Source organism: Sus scrofa, chromosome 8 (genome assembly GCF_000003025.6).
Source record: "Sus scrofa isolate TJ Tabasco breed Duroc chromosome 8, Sscrofa11.1, whole genome shotgun sequence".
NCBI lineage: Eukaryota > Metazoa > Chordata > Mammalia > Artiodactyla > Suidae > Sus > Sus scrofa.
The window spans coordinates 38,815,412-38,841,821 of NC_010450.4; the positions used below are offsets into that span (position 1 = coordinate 38,815,412).

The 26,410-nt window shown below is 44.1% G+C and overlaps 2 long non-coding RNA genes across 2 annotated transcripts in view; one reads left to right on the top strand and one right to left on the bottom strand.

The window, feature by feature from the left end:
- Nucleotides 1-11,932, top strand: part of LOC110262085 — a 34,730-nt gene extending 22,798 nt beyond the window's left edge. Inside the window, exon 3 of the long non-coding RNA XR_002346630.1 lies at nucleotides 11,883-11,932. This is a non-coding gene — a long non-coding RNA (uncharacterized LOC110262085). The remainder of the gene's footprint in view (nucleotides 1-11,882) is intronic.
- LOC110262084 overlaps nucleotides 1-26,410 on the bottom strand; it is a 60,893-nt gene that overhangs the window by 7,288 nt on the left and 27,195 nt on the right. The window lies entirely within an intron of this gene.

A 26,410-nucleotide genomic window follows, 5' to 3' on the forward strand; every position in this document is an offset into this window, starting at 1 on the left:
TTAGGTCTACTCGAAAGATCTAGAGTTACTTTTGTTCAGGAACAACAACAAAAACCCTTGGGTTGCTCATAGATTGATCGTTATGGCACAATATTTTTAAAGTGTACTTTGTGCAGAAAATAGTCAGATTTAATACTTTAAGTTATTTTAAAAATTTTCAAAGTACAGATAGAAGACAGAAAAGAAACAAGATACAAACATGGACTAACTTTTGCATCAGTAACAGACTACTCCCTAAATCTGAGAGACTCAGTGCCATGAAAGTTAATTTTTTACTTATATTGCATGTCTCATGCAGCTTGGCATGAGGGGCTCTGCTCACTGAAATCTCAGGGACTATGGTAGACAGAATAAGGGTCCCCAAAAATGTCCAGGTCCTGAAACCTAGAACCTGAGCACATATTACCTTACACATCAAAAGGTGCTTTGCTGATATGATTAAGGATTTTGATTCTTTTTTTTTTTTTTTGGCCATGCCCATGACATGTGGAATTTCCCTGGGCCAGGGATCCAGGAATTGAATCCATGCCACAGCAGCAACCAGAGCCACAGCCATGAGCTGGATCCTTAACCCACTGAGCCACCAGGGAACTCCAAGTTAAGGATTCAGTGATGGGGAGATGAGCTTGAATTATCCAGGAGGGTCTAATGTAATCACAGGGGTCCTTGTAAGAGGGTGGCAAGCAGGTCAAAGGCAGTGGTATGAGATGTGACCACAGAAGGAGGAGGTTGGAGTGAGGTGAGAGAGGCCACAAGCCAAAGAGTGCAGGCAGCCTTTAGACACTAAAAATAGGCAAGGATATGGATTCTCCCCTGAAGCCTCTAGCAGGTACCAACCTTGTTGACACCCTGATTTTAGTTTAGCTCAGTGAGACTGACTTTGGACTCAGTCCTCCAAAGTTATAAGATGATAAGTTTGTTTTTTTTTGTTGTTGAGTTGTATGAGTCATTTGTAAATTTTGGAGATTAAGCCCTTGTCAGTTGCACTGTTTGCAAATATTTCCTCCCATTCTTAAGTTGTCTTTTCTCTCTCTCTCTTTTTTTTTTTTTTGCTTTTTAGGGCCAAACCTTCAGCATATGGAAGTTCCCAGGCTAAGCGTTGAATCCGAGCTGCAGCTGCCGGCCTACACCACAGCTCATGGCAATGCTGGATTCTTTGTTTGTTTGTTTGTTTTGTCTTTTTGCTATTTCTTGGGCCGCTCCCTCAGCATATGGAGGTTCCCAGGCTAGGGGTCGAATCGGAGCTGTAGCCACAGGCCTACGCCAGAGCCACAGCAACGTGGGATCCGAGCCGCGTCTGTAACCTACACCACAGCTCAGGGCAACGCCGGATCCTTAACCCACTGAGCAAGGGCAGGGACTGAACCCCACAACCTCATTGTTCCTAGTCGGATTCATTAACCACTGTGCCACGACGGGAACTCCCTTTTTGTTTGTTTGTTTATTTTTTTGTCTTGCAATGCTGGATTCTTAACCCACTGAGTGAGGCCAGGGATTGAACCCATGTCTTCATGGATACTAGTCAGGTTCGTTAACCAACAAGCCATGACGGGAACTTCCTCTTTTTTTTTTTTTTTTTTTTAATGGTTTCCTTTGCTGTGCAAAAGCTTGGAAATTTGATTGGGTCCCATTTTTTTAAAATAAATGAAACGTTTTATTTAAAAGATAATACATGTCTAGTCACTTATGATGGAGCATGATAATGTGAGAAAAAAGAATATATAAATGTATGTGTAACTTGGTCACCATGCTGTACAGTAGAAAATTGACAGAACACTGTAAACCAGCTATAATGGAAAAAAATAAAAATCATTATACAAATTAAAAATAATAGATCCCATTTAAAAATTTTTTTTTCTATTGCCTTGGGAGACAGATGACTAAGAATATGTGGTACATATATACAGTGGGATACTATTCAGCTATAAAAAGAGCAAAATAGTGCCATTCGTAGCAACATGGATAAACTAGGGATTCTCATACTGATTTGAACACCCTCTTTTTCTCCACACCCTCTCCAGCACTTATTGTTTGTAGACTTTTTGATGATGGCCATTCTGGCTGGTGTAAGGTGGTACCTCATAGTGGTTTTGATTTGCATTTCTCTAATAATGAATGATGTTGAACATCTTTTCATGTGTTTTTTGGCCATCCGTATGTCTTCTTTGGAGAATTGTCTGTTTAGATCTTCTGCCCTTTTTTTTTTTTCGTCTTTTTGCCTTTTCTAGGGCAGCTCCCTCGGCACATGGAGGTTCCCAGGCTAGGGGTCTAATCAGAGCTGCAGATGCCAGCCTATGCCAGAGCCACAGCAATGTGGGATCCGAGCCGTGTCTGTGACCTACACCACATCACGGTAATGCCAGATCCCTAACCCACTGAGCAAGGCCACCAAACCTGCAACCTCATAGTTCCTAGTTGGATTCGTTAACCACTGCACCATGACGGGAACTCCGTTCTGCCCATTTTTTGATGAGGTGGTTTGTTTTTTTGGTATTGAGCGGTAGGAGGTGTTTATAAATTTTGGATATTAATCCCTTGTCAGTCAATTCATTTGCCAATATTTTCTCCCATTCTGTGGGTTGTCTTTTCGTTTTGTTTAGGGTTTCCTTTGCTGTGCAGAAACTTTTAAGTTTAATTAAGTCCCATTTGTTTATTTTTGTTTTTACTGTCATTACTCTAAGAGGTGGATCTGAGAAAATGTTGCTGTCATTTATGTCGGAGAGTGTTTGGCCTATGTTTTCCTCTAAGAGTTTTATAATATCTGGTCTTATATCTAGGTCTTTAACCTATTTTTAGTTTATTTTTGTGTATGGTGTTAGGGAGTGTTCTAATTTCATTCTTTTCCATGTGGCTGTCCAGTTTTCCCAGCACCACTTATTGAACAGGCTGTCTTTTCTCCACTATATATTCTTTATTTTATTTTATTTTTTTGTATAAACAGAATGTTTGTTATTATTACTATTTTTTAAATAGTTATTTCCCCAATACAAATTTTTTCTACTGTACAGCATGGTGACCCAGTCACACATACATATATGCATTCTATTTTCTCACATTATCATGCACCATCATAAGTGACTAGACATAGTTCCCAGTGCTACACAGCAGGATCTCATTGCTTACCATTCCAAAGGCAAGAGTCTGCATCTATTAACCCCAAGCTCCCCACATTGTATATTTTTGCCTCTTTTGTTATAGATTAGTTGGCTGTAGGTGCGTGGGTTTAATTCTGGGCTTTCTATCCTGTTCCACTTAGTGATTCTCATACTAAGTCAAAGAGGACAAATACCGTATATGACTGCTATGTAGAATCTAAAATATGGCACAAATGAACCTACCTACAAAACAGAAACAGATTCACAGACATAGAGAACAGACTTGTGGCTGCCAAGGAGGGAAAAGGGGGAGATAGACTGGGGATTTGGGGTTAGTAGATGCAAACTATTACATTTAGAATGGAGGCGTTCCCGTCGTAGTGCAGTGGTTAATGAGTCTGACTAGGAACCATGAGGTTTCGGGTTCCATCCCTGGCCTTGCTCAGTGGGTTAAGGATCTGGTGTTGCCGTGAGCTGTGGTGTAGGTTGCAGACGAGGCTGGGATCCTGTGTTGCTGTGACTCTGGCGTAGGCTGGCGGCTACAGCTCCGATTCGACCCCTAGCCTGGGAACCTCCATATGCTGTGGGAGCGGCCCTCGAAAAGGCAAAAAGACAAAAAAAAAAAAAAAAAAAAAAAAGAATGGTAAGCAATGAAGTCCTTTGATGTAGCACAGGGAACTAGATCCAATCTTCTGGATATTCTTTTCCATTATGGAAAAGAATGTTAAAAAGTATGTATATACATGTATAATTGAGTCACTTTTCTGTACAGCAGAAATTGGCACAATATTGTAAATCAGCTGTACTTCAATAAAAAAATTTGTATTGTTTGAAGACAATTTGTGGTAATTTGTTATAGAGGCAATAGGAATCTAATATAGGGACCTATATTCAATCTTGACAAATTCTTTCATGGGCTGTTCCTAAGGCAGAAAATGGAAAAGCAAATTATATGCCTTCTCGTAAAGCTTCAACTAAAGCAACACATGTTGCTTCTGCTTAAACGTCATTGGCCAGCACAGGTCACATGGTCACACTTGATCTCAAAGGAGGCAGGGCGTGCAGTGCTGCCAAGTGCCGGCAAGTGGGAGCCAGAGCGTTTGTGAACAGCTCTAGGGACTAACAAACAGAAAGAGCTGAAGTGGGGAGACTAGGACTTAGTGAAAATGTGACTCATCCCGGGAAAACTGATGCACACAATCAGAATTAAAAAAAAAAAAAAAAACCCTCAAAATTTCTCATGGATCAGTTTGGAGTAGGCACTGGTGAGTGAGACAGTGGTTAGCAAGACTTTACCTGAATCCTAACAATGGGACCATTCAACCGCTCTGGTTCCATGGAGCTAGAAGAGACAGCCCAGCCTTGGCAAGAGCAGACTGGACCCTGAGGATCGGTGTCCGTGAACTCACTGCTTTAGACTGGCCGAAGTTCCCAGGTCTCTTGGTGGCTGGTGTTTGGAGGGTTTGGCCACTGGGAAGCACTGATAGGAAACTGATTGGTGGAGGAGCCAGGGTACTTCTCCCTCTGCTCTTCCTCCTCCCCCTCGTTTTTCCTCTCCCCTCCTCCTCCTCCTTTTTTTGGCTTTTCATGGGGCATATGGAAGTTCCCAGGCTAGGGGTCCAATTGGAGCTGCAGCTGCCAGACTAGACCACAGCCACAGCAACACAGCATCCGAGCCACATCCAAAATCTACGTCGCAACTTGCAGCAACACCAGATCCCTAACCCACTGAGTGGGGTCAGGGATCAAACCTGCGTCCTCATGGATCTTAGGTTCGTTACTGCTGTGCCACAATGGGAACTCCTGCTCTTTCTTCTTGAGTGGACACAGGAACAGTCTCTTTTCTTGTGTCCTGCTTCTGGTGGACCAGCCTGTTTTCAAATTCCAGCTTCCGTGACCCAGACCTGAGCCTCCTTTCGTCCCTCCAGCCTAGGGATGGGAACAAACTTAGGCTTTTGCTAATCTGCAAGTTACATCATTGTTTCCTGTTTTTCAAGCCTCTTACATCACTTGTGTAACCAATTCACTACGTTAAAATTCCAGTTTGTTTCTGGTTTCCTGGTTGGACCCTGGATGAAACACTGAGTAAACCTGAATCTGACAAGCACATTATCCATGAGGGCACCTCTGGATAAGGGATTGTTCTTGTGGGTCTAAGGAGTTGGTGGGGAAAAACTAGTGAAAATGGCACAAGGCAACAGGATTCAAGACAGTGGTAGAGGAGTTCCTGTCGTGGCTCAGTAGTTAACGAATCTGACTAGGAACCATGACGTTGCGGGTTCAATTCCTGGCCTTGCTCAGTGGGTTAAGGATCGAGCGTTGCCGTGAGTTGTGGTGTAGGTTGCAGACTCGGCTCGGCTCTGGTGTAGGCCAGCGTCTACAAATCCGATTAGACCCCTAGCCTGGGAACCTCCATATGCCTAGGGAGCAGCCCTAGAAAAGGCAAAAAGACCAAAAAAAAAAAAAAACCCAAAAAACAAAAACCAAAAAAACAAACCAGTGGTAGAGATAAAATGTTGCCTGGTAAAATGCATGGTCATCTCATGCAATACATAGACTGCATAATTCTTTTTTTTCCTTTTATTATTAAGTCATAGTTGATTTACAATGTTCCTTCTGTTTCCGTTGTGCAGTAAATGGACCTAGTCACCCATTTTTTCCATTTTCCATCAGGTTCTTACCCAAGAGACTGGACACAGTTCCCTGTGCTGTACAACAGGAGCCCATCACCTGTCTGTTCTAAATGTAACAGTCTGCATTATCAACCCCAAACTCACCACCAGCATCCCTCTCCCCCCTTGTCCCCCACCCCTGGCCACACACATCTGCCCTCCATATTCGTGATCTGTTTCTGTTTTGTAGGTAGATCATTTGTGCCACATTTTAGATTCCACGTACAAATGATATCACATGTGTTTGTCCTTCTCTTTCTGACCTACTTCACTTAGTATGAGAATTTCTAGTTCCATCCATGTTGCTGCAAATGGAATAATTTTGTTCTTTTTTATGGCTGAATAGTGTTCCATTATATACAATATGTACTTCATCTTCTTAATCCATTCATCTATTGATGGACATTTAGGTTGTTTCTATGTCTTGGCTACTGCAAATAGTGCTGCAACGAACAAACGGGTGCATGTATCTTTTTCTTTCTTTCTTTTTTTGGCTTTTCCAGGGCTGCATTTGTGGAATATGGAGGTTCCCAGGCTAGGGGTCCAATCGGAGCTGTAGCCGCCAGCCTACACCAGAGCCGCAGTAACACAGGATCCCAGCCACGTCTGCAACCTACACCACAGTTCACGGCAACGCCGGATCCTTAACCCACTGATCGAGGCCAGGGATTTAACCTGCAACGTCATGGTTCCTAGTCGGATTCATTAACGGGAACTCCCATGTATCTTTTTTGATGAAAGTTTTTTCTGGATATATGCCCAGGAGTGGGATTTTTGGATCATATAGTTCTATATTTAGTTTTATGAGGTACTTCTGTACTGTTTTCCATAGTGATTGTACCAATTTACGTTCCCACCAACAATGAAGGGGGGGTCCCCTTTTCTCCGCACCCTCTCCAGCATTTGTTATTTGTAGACTTATTAATGATGGCCACTCTAACTGGTGTGAGGTGGTACCTCATTATAGTTTTGATTTGCATTTCTCTAATAATAGTGACGTTGTGCATTTTTTCATGTGCCTGCTGGCCATTTGTATGTCTTCTTGGGAGAAATGTTTATTTAGGTCTTCTGCCTATTTTTCTATTGGATTGTTTGTTTTGTTGTAGAGTTGTATGAGTTGTTTGTGTATTAGATTGTATAATTCTTTGTGGTCTGGGCTGTCTTGTGCATTGTAATAGGTTTAGGGTTATTTGGGACATACTTAGACGAAGAGATTATTCATTGTCCATCTGAAATTCCAACTGAACTAGGTGTCCTTCATTTTTATTGGCCCCAGCTGGCAACCTTAATAGAGAATGAGTTTGGCTGGAGAGCTGGCTTCAATGCTGGGCCAATGTAGAAATAAATATTGGGGCAGGCAGGATCAGTTTTGGATAAAAAAATGGGTACCGGAATCGGACCTTGATTGAATCTTTGTTATCAGCTGCAATTATGGCGACTTAGGCAATTATGAAATATGGATTAGTCCAATCAGAGGACTCAGGAGAGTCGAGGCTCAGAAAGATGCCTGTGTGTGTGTGTGTGTGTGTGTGTGTGTGTGTGTTGTGTGTGGTGGTGTGTCGTGTATAAATGAATTACAGGAGTTCCCGTCGTGGCGCAGCAGAAACGAATCCGACTAGGAACCATGAGGTTGTGGGTTTGACCCCTGGCCTTGTTCAGTGGGTTAATGATCTGGCATTGCCGTGAGCTGTGGTGCAGGTTGCAGATGCAGCTCGGATCTGGCGTTGATGTGGCTGTGGTGTAGGCGGGAAGCTGTATCTCTGATTTGACCCCTAGCCTGGGAACCTCCATTTGTCATGGGTACGGCCCTAAAAAGACAAAAAAAGCAAAATAAATAAATAAATAATAAATAAATAAATTAATTACAGATACTGACCTGGATTAATGGCCCCAATTCAACTGTTGCTAGTGAAATGTTCTCAATTATTTGGGAATCTGAGGATATATAGACAATGAATAAGCAGGTGTTTTTTGAGGACAATCATGGAAGACAAAACTATTCTGCAAAGGAGTTCCTGCTGTGGTGTAGCAGGTTAAAGATCTGCAGTGTTTCAGGTTGCTGATGAGGCACAGGTTGGATCTTTGGCCTGGCACAATGGGTTAAGGATCCAGCCTTGCTGCAGCTGTAGTGTAGGTCTCAGCTGTGGTTTGGATTTGATCCCTGGCCTGGGAACTTCCATATGCCGTGGGTGTGCCAAAAAACAAAACAAAAAAATGCATCTTGCAAAGACCTAATGTCCAAAGCTGGTGATCTGCCTAAACTGGGGGTTTTCAACTGGAAGCAGTTTTGTCTCCCAGGGTATCCTTGGCAAGGCCTGACCACAGATTTGTGTTTGTTTGTTTTTTTCTTTTTCTTTTTAGGGCCATACCAGTGGCATATGGAGGTTCCCAGGATAGGGGTCAAATCAGAGCTGCAGCTGCTGGCCTGCACCACAGCCACAGCAATGCCAGATCTGACGTCTTTCACCTACACTACAGCTCACGGCAATGCTGGATCCCCCACCCACTGAGCAGGGCCAGTGATCGAACCCACATCCTCATGGATGTTAGTCAGATTTGTTTCTGCTGTGCCACAACGGGAACTCTTGAACACCCAGTTTTGACTGCACCAATGTAGGAGGTGCTACTGGCATCCAGTAGGTGGGGGCCAGTTAACAATCCTACAATGCACAGGACAGCTCCCCAAACTCCCAGACTGCTCCCAACAGCCCCTAAAAGGATCATCCAGTCCAAAGAGTCAACAGAGCCACTATTGAGAAATGCTGGTGTTTATACATAAGGGAAGTTAGTAGTCAGCACGCATTCCATAAAAGCATATACAAAATATGCCATCCTGAGAATGAAACCAGATAATAATGCTGAAATTCCATGAGGACAGATTCCAAACTGAAATAGAAGCAGCTGGCACCACAGAGTCCCTCATTTGTCATCCTATATCTGGGTTTAGCCACTTCTGCAGATAGACACTAAAGTAGCCCTGTGGGTGGTGTGTGCCTGGCCTTGCTATCCTGTGAATAGTTAATCAGTATCCCTACTTTAAAAAAAATTTTTTTTTTTTTTTTGCTTTTTAGGGCCACACCCGAGACATATGGAGGTTCCCAGGCTAGGGGTCGAATTGGAGCTGTAGCTGCTGGCCTATATTACAGCCACAGCAACACGGGATTGGAGCCAAATCTGCGATCTATACCACAGGTCATGGCAACGCCGGATCCTTAACCCACTGAATGAGGTCAGGGGTCGAACTTGCATCCTCATGGATGCTAGTCGGGTTCATTTCTGCTGTGATATGAAGGGAACTCCAGTATCCCTATGTGTTTTCACCAGAACACAGTGCATTGTTTCTTCAGGGTGATTTATTGCTACATGATTCAAGAGATGGATATCTGTGTGATGATATGGTTCAAGTTCAAGGGGAAGGTTGTGAGCTAAACCAGGTCAAGGAGACCTAGCTGAAAACTAAGGGAGTTCTCACTTCCTGGGACAGGTGACCAAGAATGTTTACTGAAGTTCTATCAATTCTAGGGGACCTAAAGCCAACCCCATCGGCTTAAGAACAAAACAGGATATTGCTTCATAAAACTGAGACTGTTCCGGAGTTCCCGTCACGGGGCAGTGGTTAACGAATCCGACTAGGAACCATGAGGTTGAGGGTTCGGTCCCTGCCCTTGCTCAGTGGGTTAAGGATCTGGCGTTGCCTGAACTGTGGTGTAGTTTGCAGACTCAGCTCAGATCCCGCGTTGCTGTGGCTCTGGCGTAGGCCGGAGGCTGCAGCTCTGATTCGACCCCTAGCCTGGTAATCTCCATATGCCGAGGGAGTGGCCCAAGAAATAGCAAAAAAGACAAAACAACAACAACAACAAAAACAAACAAACAAACAAAAAAAACCAAAAACTGAGACTGTTCCTGGGGTACCTCACAGGACCAGAGAGGAACTGCAGGCACCATGCCTGTTCCTGGGCATTCCTGAAATGATCTGATTCCATCCACTTCTCATCTCTGACCTCATGATGCAGGCAGGCTTTCTCCACAGAGTCATAGTGGAGAAGATGGCTAATGGTGGCCTAAATGTCACATCCTCCCAACTGAAAACTCCTCTTTCCTGTTATCTATATGTCAGACTCAGAAAAGGTCTCTGTTTGGTTCCATGTGGGTCATTGCCCACTCCTAGATCCCTCGTTATGGCCAGGGAAAAGGATACGGTGATTGGCCAAGTCTATGTGGCAGGCCCACGCTTGTCATCAGGAGTGAGGTTACCCTTCCAAACAGAGGAGATGCTTGGCTGGCCCAGGGGGGTGTCTCCAGGGTAGCCCCACACAGCGAGGGATGAAAGCCCTCGCCATCTAGCTCCTTCCAGCCGTTGAGTGCCAGAGTGATGTGGTCCCAGGAACGTGATTCTAGTTCCCCCCCTCCACTGACAACCACGGTTTCTCTACAAGGGTCAAATTCTGCTTTCACTCTGAAGTGTCGAGATACCTATAAATTTATTTCTCCTGGTGGCTGAACCACCAGTGCGCTGTACCTGCCGTGCCAAAGGCTAACTCATTGGACTGTCCGAGCACCATCCCAAGCGCCCAAGAATAAAGAACATAGAGCTTTTCTAGAGCAGTGTCATTCAAATCAAAATTCTGAGAAAAGCACTTTGAAAACTGATCGTCTTTCCCAAGATTTACTGATCATTTCTCCCAGCATGAGCAAGAATGGAGATTTGTATTTCAGAATAAATGGATGGGAATTCCTGTTGTGGCTCAGTGGAAACAAGTCTGACTAGGATCCATGAGGATGCAGGTTTGATCCCTGGCCTTGCTCAGTGGGTTAAGGATCTGGCATTGGCAATGCCAGAAGTTGTGGTGCAGGTTGCAGATGCAGCTTGGATGCAGCATTGCTGTGGCTGTGGCGTAAGCCAGCAGCTGCAGCTCCAATTTGATCCCTAGCCTGGGAACCGCCATATGCTGTGGGTGTGGCCCTAAAAAGACAAAAAAAAAAAAAAAAAAAAAAGAATAAATGGATGATGTGTCCTAGCAACCTGAAATTTTCAACTTTTTATTAGGCCTCCCCTGCAGTTGGCACATCAAAGGGGAAAAACACAAACATCATTAAAGAGAGAGTTTATGTGTGAGGTATGAGATATAAGAGTGCTTAATTTTTCCTGCCGCTGAGTAAATCTTTGGCGTGTTGGCTGGCTTATGCAAAATGAAACATATAATTAAATTACGGCTTGACAAGTTTATTTGCCCAAGGAAGGTCTTAATTCTCCTTTTTTTTTTTTTTCTTTTTGAGGGCTCCACCTGTGGCAAATGAAAGTTCCCAGGCTAGGGGTCGAATCAAAGCTATAGTTGCCGGCCTACGCCAGAGCCACAGCAATGCCAGATCTGAGACCTATGCCACAGCTTACGGCAATGCTGGATCCTTAATCCACTGAGCAAGGCCAGGGGTGGAAATTCCATCCTCATGGAGACTATGTCATTTTCTTAACCTACTGATCCACAACAAGAACTCCTGCATCTTAATTCTTCGTTGATTTTTTTTTTTGCTGTTTTAATTAGCTTACTTAAACATTTGAGATACTATGTTTCTGCAAGTATGTTGAATTTATGAAACTTATTTCTCTTTTTATCACCTGACTTCAAAAGAAGAAAGCAAATATACAAAGAAATGCATACAAGGAGCTTAATTATTTAATTGGGCAAGAGTCGACATGGAGTATTAACTTGCAGGAATTACCTAGAACTTTTCACGCCTTCCTTGCAACTGGGATACATTTCTCCTTCTAAGGAAAACTGTCTCTTTTTATCTGAACTGAAGATGATTATGATGATTCAATTAGGTGACATATGTTCAGTATTGGCACAGAACAAATGTTCAATAAATGCTGCTTCTCTTTTCAGCTCCTTCCAATACTAGTCATCATGCCTGATGATTTAGCAGAACAAGTACTTCTCAAATTTCAGAGCCTATCAGAACTATCTTGGAAACTTGTGAAATATTCCACACTTTGGTTCTTGGAAACCAGAGAATTCAGATTTCCAGGACGGTTTAACATGCTCTGATGGACATCGCATACTGGAACTGCTGATTAGGAGCTTTGTTTATTTTATGTTATTTTTTGTCTTTTTAGGGCCATACCCATGGCATATGAAAACTTACAGACTAGGGGTTCAATGGGAGCTGCATCTGCCAGCCTACACCACAGCCACAGAAATGCTGGATCCTGAACCCACTAAAGCAAGGCCAGGGATCAAACCCGAGTCCTCATGGATACTAGTTGCATTCGTCACCACTGAGCCACGATGGGAACTCCCAGAAGCTTTGTTTAAATCAGAGCCTGCAACAATTTTTGGCTTTGGCTCCCAGAAATTGAACTATCCCCCTATCTGTTTTAAAGAGAAAATTGGCACCTCCTGGGCATCTATCCAGAGAAAACCATGACTCGATACATGTACTCCAGTGTTCATTGCAGCACTATATACAATAGCCAAGACATGGAAACAACTACATGTCCATCCACAGAGGAGTGGATCAAGAAGATGTGGTACATATACACAGTGGAATATTACCCAGCCATTAAAAGGAACGAAATAACGGCATTTGCTGCAACATGGATGGACCTAGAAATTATCATGCTAAGTGAAGTCAGTCAGGCAATGAGACACCAACATCAATTGCTATCACTTACATGTGGAATCTAAAAAACGGACACAATGAACTTCTCTGCAGAACAGATACTGACTCATAGACTCTGAAAAACTTATGGTTCCTAATGAGACCATAAGTTTTTGTGGGGTGGGAGGATGCACTGAGGGCTTGGGATGGAGATGCTATAAAATTGGGTTGTGATGATTGTTTTACAACTATAAATGCAATAAAATTCATTGAGTAATAAATAATCATAAACAATAAAGAGAAATTTGGAGCTGGAAAGGACCTTAAAGAGTATTTATTCCAGCTCCACCTATTGTAGTTGAGGCTGAAGCCCAGAGAGGCCAAGAGACTTGTCCTACGGGGACACCTAGTCAATGGCTGTGCAAGGTGTGTTTGTCCCTGGGCCCCGTCCCACAGCAGGGCTGACTTTAAGCAGTAAGTCTTCCTTGGCTTCATGTTCTAGAGACATTGACTTAGGGATCAGATTTATCTACTTCTGCTGCTCATCCATAAATGGCTCCATCCTGAATATGTCACACGGATCCTGTGTTTTGTACTTTGTACAAAAATAGCTTCCCGGGTCTAAATGGCTGGCTATTTCTCAATTTTATTACCTGATATAATTACCCTCTGCCCAGTCTTCTGTGGGGTGATGTGATTCATGACTGTTATTAGCAGAGACCTGGATGCACTTTGAAAGGAGCATTATGAGCAAAAGTCATCGATCAAACATCCTGCGATCCCATTTGATTATTGTAGTGTCTCAGGAGCATGAGCTCTTTAGGTCGATAACTTGGGAAAGGATTATTTCCTTTTTACAGCTTCAAGTTAGCTTTTGGGAGTATAAAATTATCCCACTTTTCAAATTTAGGGACAGATTTTTTTTTTCTTTTTAGGGCCGTACCCTCGACATATGGAACTTCCCAGGCCAGGGGTCCCCTTGGAGCTGCAGCTGCCAGCCTACACCAACCACAGCCACAGTGACACAGGATCTGAGCCACATCTGTGACCTACACTGCAGCTCACAGCAACGCCGGATCCTTAACCCACTGAGCAGGGGCAGGGATTGAACCTGCATCCTCATGGATAGTAGTTGGGCTTATAACTGCTGAGCCACATCCGGAACTCCAAGGGACAGAATTTTTAAGTGCCCACCCACCTATTTTAGCACTGCCCAATATGAACATTGGATGAAAGACCATCACATGTGATGTAGAGGCATGTTTTTGAAGTTCGATTCCTAAAATGGAATGAGTAACTCACGATGAAGTATCATCAGGGTCCCTTTCTGACCTATCCTACCTGTAACTCAAACTACTCTTCCTGGAAATGAGTCCCTCTCAGGCTGTGGCTCAGTGATTGCCGAGCCCTCCCCAGGATGTACGTCACGTCTGCCTTCCTGTTCCTCCAGCTGTCACCTGTCTGTGTCTGACCCCCAGGGGCATCCTCCCGGATGGCCGATGCAGTCTCCCTTGCTAACTGATGCTATTCCCACCCACGTGCTCTTCTGGGCCCGGCTGAAGGGACACCGCTGATGCTCCTGCTTCTTCCTTCCCTATACCTCTGTTTTAAGGACTGTCTCCTGACGATTTGACAGTGATGAAAAGGATGCACGATACTAGCAGAGAAAGACCAGTTCAGCACTCAGGTTCTCTAAAACGTCTAAGCCCCAGTTTAACCTCAGGGTTCCCTTTACCAGGCTGTGGCACCTCCCTTCCTCCTGGAAAGTTCGAAGTGCTTCCGGGTTTGTGCCCATCATCTTCCATCCCTAGAAAGAAAAGGGTGTGTCTTCCTTACTTCTGTCTGTGGTCTACTGGCCTCAGGTAATTAATCTCTTGTCTGAACTGTTGAGAGGTGGCAATGTCCTTTTCCCCGCTGGAAATATGCAAGAACAGTCTGGCCCAAGGGTTCCAAAGGCAGCATCATACTTCTGCCTGATGTTAGTATATTTCCCCAAACCGGGGTTAGTCAGCCCCCCAAGCGTGCATGGAATATACGCATTGGAGTTCCCGTTGTGGTTCAGCCATAACAAACCCAACCGATATTTGTGAGGGCGCAGGTTCAATCCCCGGCCTCGATCCGTAGGTTAAGGATCTGACTGTGGTGCAGGTCGCAGAAGTGGCTCAGATCCCATGTTGCTGGGGCTGTGGTATCCAGGCCAGCAGCTGTAGCTCTGATTTGAACTCTAGCCTGGGAACTTCCATATGCCGCAGGTGTGGCCCTAACAAGACAAATAAATAAATAAATGTATGAAATATCCAGGATCCAACCAAGTTGGGCTGTTTCAAGCTCAGTTTAGGTAATTGCAGCTCTTGGTCAAGGTTCATCAACGGTAGAGGGAGAGGTTGGGTCTTTTTTTTCATTTGTCTTTTTAGGGCTGCACCCCCCGCATATGAAGAGTCCCAGGCTAGGGGTGGAATTGGAGCTGGAGCTGCAGCTGCTGCCACAGCAATGGGGATCCAAGCTGCATCTGCGCCCTACACCACAGCTCAAGGCAAAGCTGGATCTTTACCCCACTAAGCGAGGCCAGGGATCGAACCTGCCTCCTCACGAATGCTAGTCAGATTCGTTTCCGATGAGCCACGCCGGGAACTCCGAGGTCCGGTCTTTCTTGATGTATATCTTGTTACACGGAGAAGCAACACCTCCAGGCGGTACTTTGCTAAATGTAGGTATAAATGCGCTTCACTGTGAAAGCCAGACCTGGGGATCCCTCTACAGTATGGCTGATATCTGAGCGCCCTTGCTGCCCTCACCCCCAAGCTGCAGTCCTGGCCAGACCAGGAAGCCCCGTGGGGAAGGTCTGGGAGTCAGCCTGCTGGGATACAGCCCAGCAGAAGAAAGCAGAGAGCAGCTATGAGGAGTAAACAGAGAATAATTGCAGAACCCAAGGTAAGAGTATTTGGGGAGATTCTGATTCCCTGCTGGGAATTCTAGAACCTCATAATGCAGTAAGACTTTGGGTTTTCCAGAAGGTTTGGTTCAAAATTGTAACCTGGGAGTTCCCCTGGGGACACATGCCGTGGGTGTGGCCAAACAAAACAAAACAAAGCTGCAGCCTGGCTGTGTGTGTCAGCGTGTGCCCGTGTGTGTTATGTGTATGTGGAACTATACGTGTGTATGTGTGTACATGTGTGGGTGTGTTTCTCTCTGGGTGTACGTACATATTTGTGTGTATATGTGTTTCTGTGTCTGTGTGTACATGTCTGTATGTGTCTGTGTGTCTGTGTGTGTGTGTTTCCCTGAAGGCAGGGGCTTGGGCTGGACAGAGAAGAAAGGACCCAGAACTCACACACTTTGATGGTTCTGAGTCTGGGAGAGGCAGTGGATCCCCAATGCCCAGGCATCTTGGGGGATCATGGCACCTGGGAAAGGGATCTTGGGAGTCTGAATGGCTGTGACTTGCATTATGCAAGGCCGATTTTGACATGGCACCATAGGATCACCCTTCTTAGAAGAACCATCAGGCCAGGACTAATATTTGTTTATTCATTCCTTTATTTAGTTATGTATTTATTTGCTTTTTAGGGCTGCACATGAAGCATATGGAAGTTCCCAGGCTAGGGGTCGAAACAGAGCTGCAGTTGCCAGCCTACACCATAGCCACAGCAACTCAAGATACGTAACCCACGGAGCGAGGCCAAGGATTGAATCTGCATCCTCATGGATACCATTCGGATTCGTTACCACTGAGCCACAACAGAAACTCCATGCCCCTAACATCTGAGGGCTCCAAGGCAATAAACAAGCAAAAGCCTGCATACTGTTTGTCCAGATCTTCTCAAGTTACAAATCAAGCTGCATCTGGAATTCCCATCATGGGGAGCGGAAATGAATCCCACTAGGAACCATGAGGTTGTGGGTTTGATCCCCGGCCTTGCTCAGTAGGTTAAGGATCCGGCATTACTGTGAGCTATGGTGTAGGTTGCAGACGAGGCTCAGACCCTGCATTGCTGTGGCTGTGCTGTGGGCTGGCAGCTGTAGCTCCAATTAGACCCCTAGCCTGGAAACCTCCATATGCTGAGGGTGCGGCCTTAGCAAAAAAAAAACAAAAACAGGAGTTCCCATCGTGGCGCAGTGGTTAACGAAGCCGACTAGGAACCATGAGGTTGCGGGTTCGGTCCCTGCCCTTGCTCAGTGGGTTAACGATCCGGCGTTGCCGTGAGCTGTGGTGTAGGTCACAGACGCGGCTCGGATCCTGAGTTGCTGTGGCTCTGGCGTAGGCTGGCAACTACAACTCCGATTCGACCCCTAGCCTGGGAACCTCCATATGCTGCAGGAGCAGCCCAAAGAAAGAGCAAAAAGACAAAAAAAAAAAAAAAAAAAAAAAAAAAAAAAAAAAAAAAAAACATGAACAAACAAAAACACAAATCAAGCTACATCACTGTTTAGCCCTCGTTCCCAAAACGACTTCAGCCCTCCCCAGGGATTATTCTTGCAACCTGGAGGCTAAAGGAGGCGTACCTTCCCTTGCCTGCAGGGGGAGCCCAGCTCTCCTGGGACTGACAGGACAGACAGGCCAGGGCAGACCCAGGCTGGGCTCAAACCCCTGTGAGTGAATCTACTTGCTTGAACCAGGGACAGGGACTGGACCCAGCTTCCTGGGAAGTTCTCGCATTCAGTGCCTCCACCATCAAAACAAAAGAATTCTATTGTCGTAGTTCCCGTCGTGGCGCAATGGTTAATGAATCCGACTAGAAACCATGAGGTTGCGGGTTCAATCCCTGCCCTTGCTCAGTGGGTTAAGGATCCAGCGCTGCCGTGACCTATGGTGTAGGTTACAGACGAGGCTCAGATCCCGAGTTGCTGCGGCTCTGGCGTGGGCCGATGGCTACGGCTCCGATTAGACCCCTAGCCTGGGAATCTCCATATGCCACAGGAGTGGCCTTAGAAAAGAAAAAGAAAAAAAAAAAAAAAAAAGAATTCTATTGTCAAATAGCTTTGGAAAATTCCACGAGCCAGTATCCCTGTCCACTCTCTTGGAGATTCACAATTCACATTATGGTAAAGGTTTTGACAGATCCTATGAGAAGAAAATCTGCTTAATTTTGTTTAACTCAGCATTCCCCGAATGGAGGACTCAGGGCCAGGGGGAGAGGGGGAACCTTCTTTTTTCTCCTTAAGTCTTATTAATATCCCAAGGCACCAGAGTTCTCCAGCACACCTAAGGAACTGCTTTTTTTGGAATGGTGTTTGGACCTCGGATGCATAGCATGGAGTGTGAATCATGCTCCTTGGCCTGTAGCACATGCTTGTCACTGGTTCATGCTAGGCCTCTCTCTCCTTCATTCTTCAGTCACCCAGAGCCAATTACCCCTGGGCTCAGTAAGCAAAATACTTTTAGGGCCCCATGAAATGTTTTACTTTCTTTTAGATCAGAAGTAAAAAATGTGCTTTCAGGTCAAAGATGATGAATTTTGTACATAATATTAATATATTTGTCTTTACTCCAACACAGTTGTAAAATATTATTTATTTATTTATTTATTTATTTTTGTCTTTTGTCTTTTTAGGGCTACACCCACAGCATATGGAAGTTCTCAGGCTAGAGGTCAAATTGGAGCTGCAGCTGCTGGCCTACACCACAGCCACAGCAACGTGAGATCTGAGCTTCGTCTTCAACCTGCACTACAGCTCATGGCAATGCTGGATCCTCAACCCACTGAGCAAGGCCAAGGATTGAACCCGTGTCCTCATGGATACTAGTTGGGCTCCTTAACCACAGAGTCACGATAGGAATGCCCTAAAATATGATTTTTAATATATATTTTTCATTGATGAAATGATTTACAAATGCAAAAGGACCAAGGGCATCTGGAAATCAGACGGGCCCTGCATTTACTCATTCTCTTTATCTTGCAAACTTCGATATGCCTCATGTGGTGCCCTGAAAAGCAAATAAATTCATTGTCCTTATCCCACCAAGCACTGTTTTGTTTTGTTTTTTTTCTTCTTTTTGTTTTTTGGCCACACTGGTAGCATATGGAAATTACCTTGCCAGAGATCAAATCCAAGCCACAGCTGCAACCTGTGCCACAACTGTGGCAATGCTGTATCCTTAACCACCTGCACTGGGCTGGGTGGGGATCCCAAATGCTGCTTTTAATGTGTATATTTCTCTTTTTTTTGCTTTTTTTTTAGGGCCGATCCTTCGGCATATGGAGGTTTCCAGGCTAGGGGTCGAATTGGAGCTGAAGCTGCCAGCCTACACCACAGTCACAGCAATGCAGGATCCGAGCCTCGGCTGCAACCTACAACACAGCTCATGGCAAAGCCAGATCCTTGACCCACTGAGCAAGGCCAGGGATCGACCCTGCAACCTCATGGTTCCTAGTCGGATTCATTAACCACTGAGCCATGACAGGAACTCCTTAACTGTGTATTTCTATTTGAATGTTTTTGAAAATGTAAATTCTTGCTTTGTGTAATGTATTTTTCCTGTACATAATATTGTAATGTTCTTTTTCCTGCAATCTTCACTGAGCACTTTGCTGTTGTTGTTGTTTTTCTGGCAACCCTTGGGGCATGTGGAAGTTCCCAGGCCAGGGATCAAACCTACGCCACAGCAGCAATTCTAGCCAGGACAGTGACAATGCCGGATGCTTAACTCGCTGAGCCACCAGGGCACTCCAGTACCTTTTTGTGAAGATCAAGCCATGCTTCTACAAGTATGTCCAACTCTATGCCATTGCTTCTACCTGCTGCAAAATACCCTGTGTTACCTATGCACGTTTTTCTGGTTCACTCTCCCAGCGATGCAACCCAGGACTCCCACCTCATCTCCGTGCTGCAGTGACCTGCTGTGTACATTCCTCTCATGGTCCTGGATGGGAGTGTCCCCCAGATATATGCTCAGCAGTTAACTTATGCATCAGAGGACACATGCAATCTTTTTTTTTTTTTTGGTAAACTTCTTCACATTTCTTATTACAATATCTAACAAAATAAAACTTAAATTCCCTCATTTTACTCCAGTAGCACAGTCACTACCTTTAGTTTGTATTTTGATCACTATCAGCTACAACTGGGCTTTATTATTATTATTATTATTATCATTTTTGTCTTTTGTCCTTTTTAGGGCTGCACCCAAGGTATATGGAGGTTCCCAGGCTAGGAGTCTAATCAGAGCTATTGCTGCCTGCCTATGTCACAGCCACAGCAACGCCCGATCTGAGCCGTGTCTGCAAACCACACCACAGCTCATGGCAACACCGGATCCCTAACCCACTGAGCGAGACCAGGGATCGAACCTGCAACCTCATGGTTCCTAGTCGGATTCATTTCTGCTGGGCCACAGCGGGAACTCCCTATTATTTTTTAATGATTTTTATTTTTTCTATTATAGTTGGTTTACAGTGTTCTGTCGATTTTCTACTGTACACCAAAGTGACCCAGTCACACATACATTCTTTTTCTCACATTATGCCCCATCACAAGTGACTAGATATAGTTCCCAGTACTATACAGCAGGATCTCATTGCTTATCCATTCCAAATGCAATAGTTTGCATCTATCAACCCCAGATTCCCAGTCCATTCCACTTCCTCCCCTCCTCCTCCCCCTGGCTAACCACAAGTCTATTCTCCAAGTCCATGAATTTCTTTTCTGTGGAAAGGTTCATTTATGCCATATATTAGATTCCAGATTTAAGTGATAGCATATGACATTTGTCTTTCTCTTTCTGACTTACTTCACTTAGTACGAGAGTCTCTAGTTTCATCTTTCTTGCTGCAAATGGCATTATCTTGTTCTTTTTAATCTCTGAGTAGTATTGCATTGTGTATATGTACCACATCTTAATCCATTCATCTGCTGATGGACATTTAAGTTGTTTCCATGTCTTGACTATTGTGAATAGTGTTGCAATAATATACAAGTGCAGAAACATGCATTCTTAACTTGACTAAGTAACAGCAAAAGGCTCCCAGGAAGAAATGTTTTCATATTCTTCTTTTTTTGAGCCGGTCATGTCAGGAGGTGCTATCCATTATGCTAGTGTCATAAAATAAATTGGGGAGTTCTTTTTTTTTTTAACATTCTGGAGCAATCTATATTACACTAGAATCAATCGTTCTTTGGAAGTGTGAAATATGGGCAATATGACTGCTTGGGGTTAAAACCCACTTATACAGGCAAGTCCTGGAAAATGTTTCAGTTTCTTTCTTGGCTATTGGTTCTAATAAATTTTAATGGCTCTCAATCTGATGTTGGCACTGAGGCAGGAATAACTTGGTCCCGCACGACAAGTGCCTGGCAAGTGGGAGCCAGAGAGTGTGTGAACAGCTCTAGGGACTAACAAACAGAAAGAACAGAACTGGAGAGAGAAATATTTCTGTTATTTATGACTTTGTAACTTGGTATAACACCTGAGGGCAATGCTCTGTGTACAGCGGATGCTGAGTAAGCGCAAGCCTATTGATGGGCTTGCAGTTGGTAGCCTCCTACCACAGAGCAGAATTTCATCTCTGTGTGTCACTTCAAGTCTGCTCTGGTCAATGAATTCATCTTTCTTTTGTGAGCTCATAGTTTTGCTTTTGAGTTGACAGTGATGTCATGTACTTTTTGGCATTCATTTTTACATATACATAAATTAGCAAAAAAAATCTTCTCTCCTAAGGAAGCCAAGGCTGGCAGATGATGACTTACAAATCATGCGACTCATTCTGATTACCCGGAGAACATTATTTTCCCCTTAATAATAGTCGTTCCAAACTTGCACTTTTGTATCACAAAACCATCCTTTCTGATTCCGGTTTCAGGAACGACTCGCTAGGTGAGTGTGTCCCCTGCTTCTCTCAAATCACTGCAGTTAAGATTAGAATGTTTCCTAGAAGGAAATGATCAGTAAAAATTATTGGAGTGTTTTGCTTTTTTTCTTTTCTTTTTTCTTCTTTCCTTCGTTCGTTCGTTCGTTCCTTCCTTCCTTCCCTCCTTCTTTCTTTCTTTCTTTCCTTTTTTTTTTGGTCTTTTTAGGGCCCCACTGGTGGCATATAGAGGTTCCCAGGCTATGGGTCAAATTGGAGCTGTAGCTGCTGGCCTATGCCGCCACCACAGCAATGCCAGATCTAAGCTCCATCTGCAACCTACACCACAGCTCGCAGCAATGCTGGATCCTTAACCCACTGAACCAGGCCAGGGATCGAACCTGCGTCCTCATGGTTACCAGTCAGATTCGTTTCCACTGAGCCACAATGGGAACTCCTGGAGTATTTTTCATTTCTCAAATTCATTATGCAGATATGCTCCAATTTTGGGGGGCCGTGGCCATGGTACGCAAGAGTTCCCAGGTCAGGGATCAAAACCTCACCACGGCAGTAACCAAAGCCACAGCAGTGACAATGCCAGATCCTAAGCCTGCTGAGCCACCAGGGAACTCCTATCCTACATTTTATTTTGTTTATTTTATTTTATTTTACTTTATTTTATGTATTTATTTTTGCTTTTTAGGGTCGAACCCATGGCATATGGAATTTCCCAGGCTAGGGATCGAATCAGAGCTGCAGCTGCCAGCCTATGCCACAGCCACAGCAATGCCAGATCCAAGTTGTGTCTTTGACCTACACCACAGCTCACGGCAATGCTGGATCCTTAAGCCAGTGAGCAGGACCAGGGAATCAAACCCAAATCCTCACGGATACTAGTCGGGTTTGTTACCGCTGAGCCACAACGGGAACTCCCTATTTTCATATTAAAATGTATCAAGGAGAGTTCCCATGTTGGCTTCTGGGTTAAGAACCCCACTAGTATCCATGAGAATGTGGGTTTGATCCCTGGCCGTGCTCAGTGGGTTAAAGATCTAGTGTTGTGGTGAGCTGTGGTGTAGGTCACAGATGTCGCTCAGATCTTGAGCTGCTACAGCTATGGTGTAGGCTGGCAGCTGCAGCTCTGATTCGTCCCCTAGACTGGTAAATTCCAAATGACTCAGGTGCAGCCCTAAAAAGACAAAAATAAGTAAATAAAATGTATCATGGAACAGGGTGCAAAATTTACTTTTAGCACTAATATATAGGATGTCAGGGAATTCCCTGGGGTCTCAGTGGGGTAAGGACCTGGTGTTGTCACTGCTGCTGCAGTGTGGGTTTGATCCGTTGTCCGAGACCTTCCACATGCATGGGCACAACCAAAAAAAATTTTTTTTTAAGGATGTCAAAGCAAATGTATGTTTGTGGTAGACCATATCAACTATCACCCATCCTTCCAGAATCTTTGAAAAAATTTGGGAAGTTCTCCTAGTCATTACAATCAGTCACCTGAATTTTGAAAAAAAAGTCTATCAAAGATTGTTCAATACAGTAACTAATTAGGTTTTCAGTGAGATGCTAAAATTGTTTCAAATTGTGCTTGAGTAACTAGATATTTCTAGGTAATGAATGTTAGAATAAGATTGCTGGGGTTATCAGTTCATCAGACAGAAATTATTTGTATCTCTACTATAAATTCTTTTTTTTTTTTTTTTTTGCTTTTTAGGTCACCATCTGCAGCATATGGAGGTTCCCAGGCTAGGGGTCAAATCAGAGTTGCAGCTGCCAGCCTATAGCACAGCTCATGACAATGCAGGATCATTAACCCTCTGAGTGAGGCCAGAGATCAAACCTACATCTTCATTGATAATAGTCTAGTTGGGTTTGTTACCACTGAGCCGCAGCAGAAATTCCTAAATTCTTTTTTTATATAAGTTTATTGGAGTATAGCAGACTTAGAAATTTCTTTTTTTTTTTTTTTTTTTTTTTTTTTGTCTTTTTGCCATTTCTTGGGCCACTCCCACGGCACATGGAGGTTCCCAGGCTAGGGGTCCAATTGGAGTTGTAGCTGCCGCTGGCCTACGCCAGAGCCACAGCAACACAGATCTGAGCCGTGTCTGCAACCTACACCACAGGTCACGGCAACGCCGGATCCTTAACCCACTGGGCAAGGCCAGGGATCGAACCCGCAACCTCATGGTTCCTAGTCGGATTCGTTAACCACTGTGCCACACGGGAACGCCTAGAAATTTCTTAACGCTCAAAGAGGGGTCTTTTTGACTAGATGTTACAAACATTTCCATTGTAAAAATTAAAACGGTTTTCTTAAGACTTTATGTTAAATTTAGACATTTTGTTGGGCTTTTTACAAACCTAATAAAACAAGAACAATCATCTTTAATTGTTCTCAGATTACTAGTAGACTAATTAGTAATTTGAACAGATTAAATCCCCCACATATTGCTCACACTTATAAACTTAATTAAATTTCCTTAAATATTTCAAATTGAATTTATACATTTAATATACTTAATTTCCTTAAGTGCTTCAAATGCTCAACAAGGCAAATTTATGACCTAACAAGCAAAACCTTTCTAAGTACTTCCATAATTCCTGTACATTAAATGAATTAAATGTATAAATCTAGTTATCTTTTGGTTGTCTTAATATTAATACTGTTAAATATTTCTTCAAGGTTCTTTTGTTTTTTAACTTAAAATTAGAAGCCAAAAACCTATTACACCTTTCACAGGCTAAGCCACCAGATTTTCTAACCTGTCATGTTCGCTAACCATTTAAATAACCTAATGATTACAAAACTGATTCCAAAAGTGAATATAAAGCTAACAGTTTATGGCTTTGATTGTGTCTGCATCTCTATTCAATCTTAATTTTTTCCACGGTTGAAAAGAGATTTTTCCAATTATAGGAAACAATTGTACCATCTTGGGTGGATCTGTATTATAGGATTAACCATTCTGGACTATGACTTGGTTGGGATTTTGATCAGAGCACAGACCTGTGGCTCCATGCATCACAAATTATCATGCTGGATTTTTTTTTTTTTTTTTTTTTGGTGTTCTTAGGGCCGCACTCGTGGCAAATGGAAATTCCCAGGCGAGGGGTCCAATTGGAGCTGCCCTGCCTGCCTACAGCACAGCCACAGCAATGCCAGATCAGAGCCACATCTGTAACCTACACCGCAGCTCAGAGCAACACTGAATTCTTAACCCACTGAACAGGACCAGGATCGAACCTGTTGAGCCATGGCGGGAACTTCTGTGTTGGATCATTTTTTGCATCATGTGTGAAGATGGAGTTTTGCAACCCCCTCTTGGGTTCCATTTAACGCATCTCTTTTCTTTTTTTTTTTTTTTTTTTTGTCTTTTTGCTATTTCTTGGGCCGCTCCCACGGCATATGGAGGTTCCCAGGCTAGGGGTCGAATCGGAGCTGTAGCCACCGGCCTACGCCAGAGCCACAGCAACGCAGGATCCAAGCCGCGTCTGTAACCTACAACACAGTTCACGGCAACGCCGGATCGTTAACCCACTGAGCAAGGGCAGGGATCGAACCCGCAACCTCATGATTCCTAGTCGGATTCGTTAACCAGTGCGCCACGACGGGAACTCCTAATGCATCTCTTCTCTAACTCTTTCTATTCTATATTCTTTTTTAAAAAATTGAAATATAATTTGCACATAACATTGTGTAAGCTTAAGGTATACAAAGTATGGATTTGATAATTTATATATTGCCATGTCATTGCCACCGGCAGCACTGGCTAACATCTTCATCACGTCACAGAATTACCATTTCTTTTTTGTGGTGGGAACAAGGAAACTCTGTTTTCTTTCATTTTCTCCTCTTGGCTGATACATCAGTGCCTTCTCTTGTCTGGGTCTGGTCACCACTTAAAAGACATTTTCATTTCTTATCTTCTAGCTTTTCCAGCAGAGCGTTATGCTGCTGCTGGTGGTAAGATGGCAGGGGTAGGTCCCTGTGGGAAAGAGCCCCTATCGCTCCCTCTGGATACAACCTCGGGTGCAAAAAATCAATGCTCACTAATGGAATGAACCAATGCATTGACAGGAGGAGCAAGAGGAAGCCAGAGTCAGGACTGCTCTCCCATTCTCACTTTCCTTTCTGTTGTTGCCAGGGAAGGAATGTCAAGTTTGTGCTCAGCAGACGGGAGCAGAAGAGAAGCAGGCTCTAAAAATGCCTCTTGATCTATCCCAGGAGGACTAGGAACTTGGAGTTCGGCTTTAAACAGATCTGGGTCTGAATCTTGCCTCCACAATTTAAGAAAAGCGTGATGGAGTTCCCTTTATGGCTCAGCGGTTAACGAACCCGACTCGGATCCATGAGGATTCGGGTTCGATCCCTGGCCTCGATCAGTGGGTTAAGGATCTGGTGTAGCCATGAGCTGTGGTGTAGATCACAGGTGTGGCTTGGATCCTGAGTTGCTGTGGCTGTGGTGTAGGCTGGCAGCTGCAGCTCCAATTCAACCCCTAGCCTGGAAACTTCTGTATGCAGAGGGTTTGGCCCTAAAAAAAAAAAAATGGCTATGGAAAAGTTATCTGACCTCTCTGATCCTATTTGCTCAACTTTGGAGTCCCCAACTCACAGAGATATTGCTGTAATTGTTGAAATTACCTTCATCAAACAGCACTGTGCCTGCCACATAGTTCACTACGATTGCCAGTTTATTGATGCATATTTATAGCCCATCTCTATCTTGCTCGGTGTGTTCTCTCTGGCATTTAGCACAGGGTCTGGCACCAGGACTATGCTGCATGGATGATTTCCTGTTCGTGACAACCTTTGATCATTGCTCCTGGGCTGCTAGAACTGTCAGTGTTGGATGCTCCTTGTACTGAATTGACTTGCCTGGGCCGTGCATGGAGCATGGGTGTTATATGAATGCTACGGTGACTGTTTGACTGTTTGACGTCCTGCGTGTTTATGCTGTTGATTATCAGGGTAAAGCCACAGTCACGAGTGTAGGGAGTAAGGTCATATCTCAAGGGTGGGAGAGTTTATTGTGTCATCAACTAGGTAAGTGGCCTCTATTACAGAATTGGCTGGGAGAAGTGTAGGAGGGTAAGAGACCGGGGATCTTTCTTTCTCTTGGACTTGACCATGGAGATGTCAAAATGACCGGGGAGAGACTGTGAGAGGACATTCTTCACACATGGCGGCCACTTTCCAAGTCTCAGAACTACCTTCCCCCCCCTTTTTTTTGGCTGCCCCACAGCATACTGA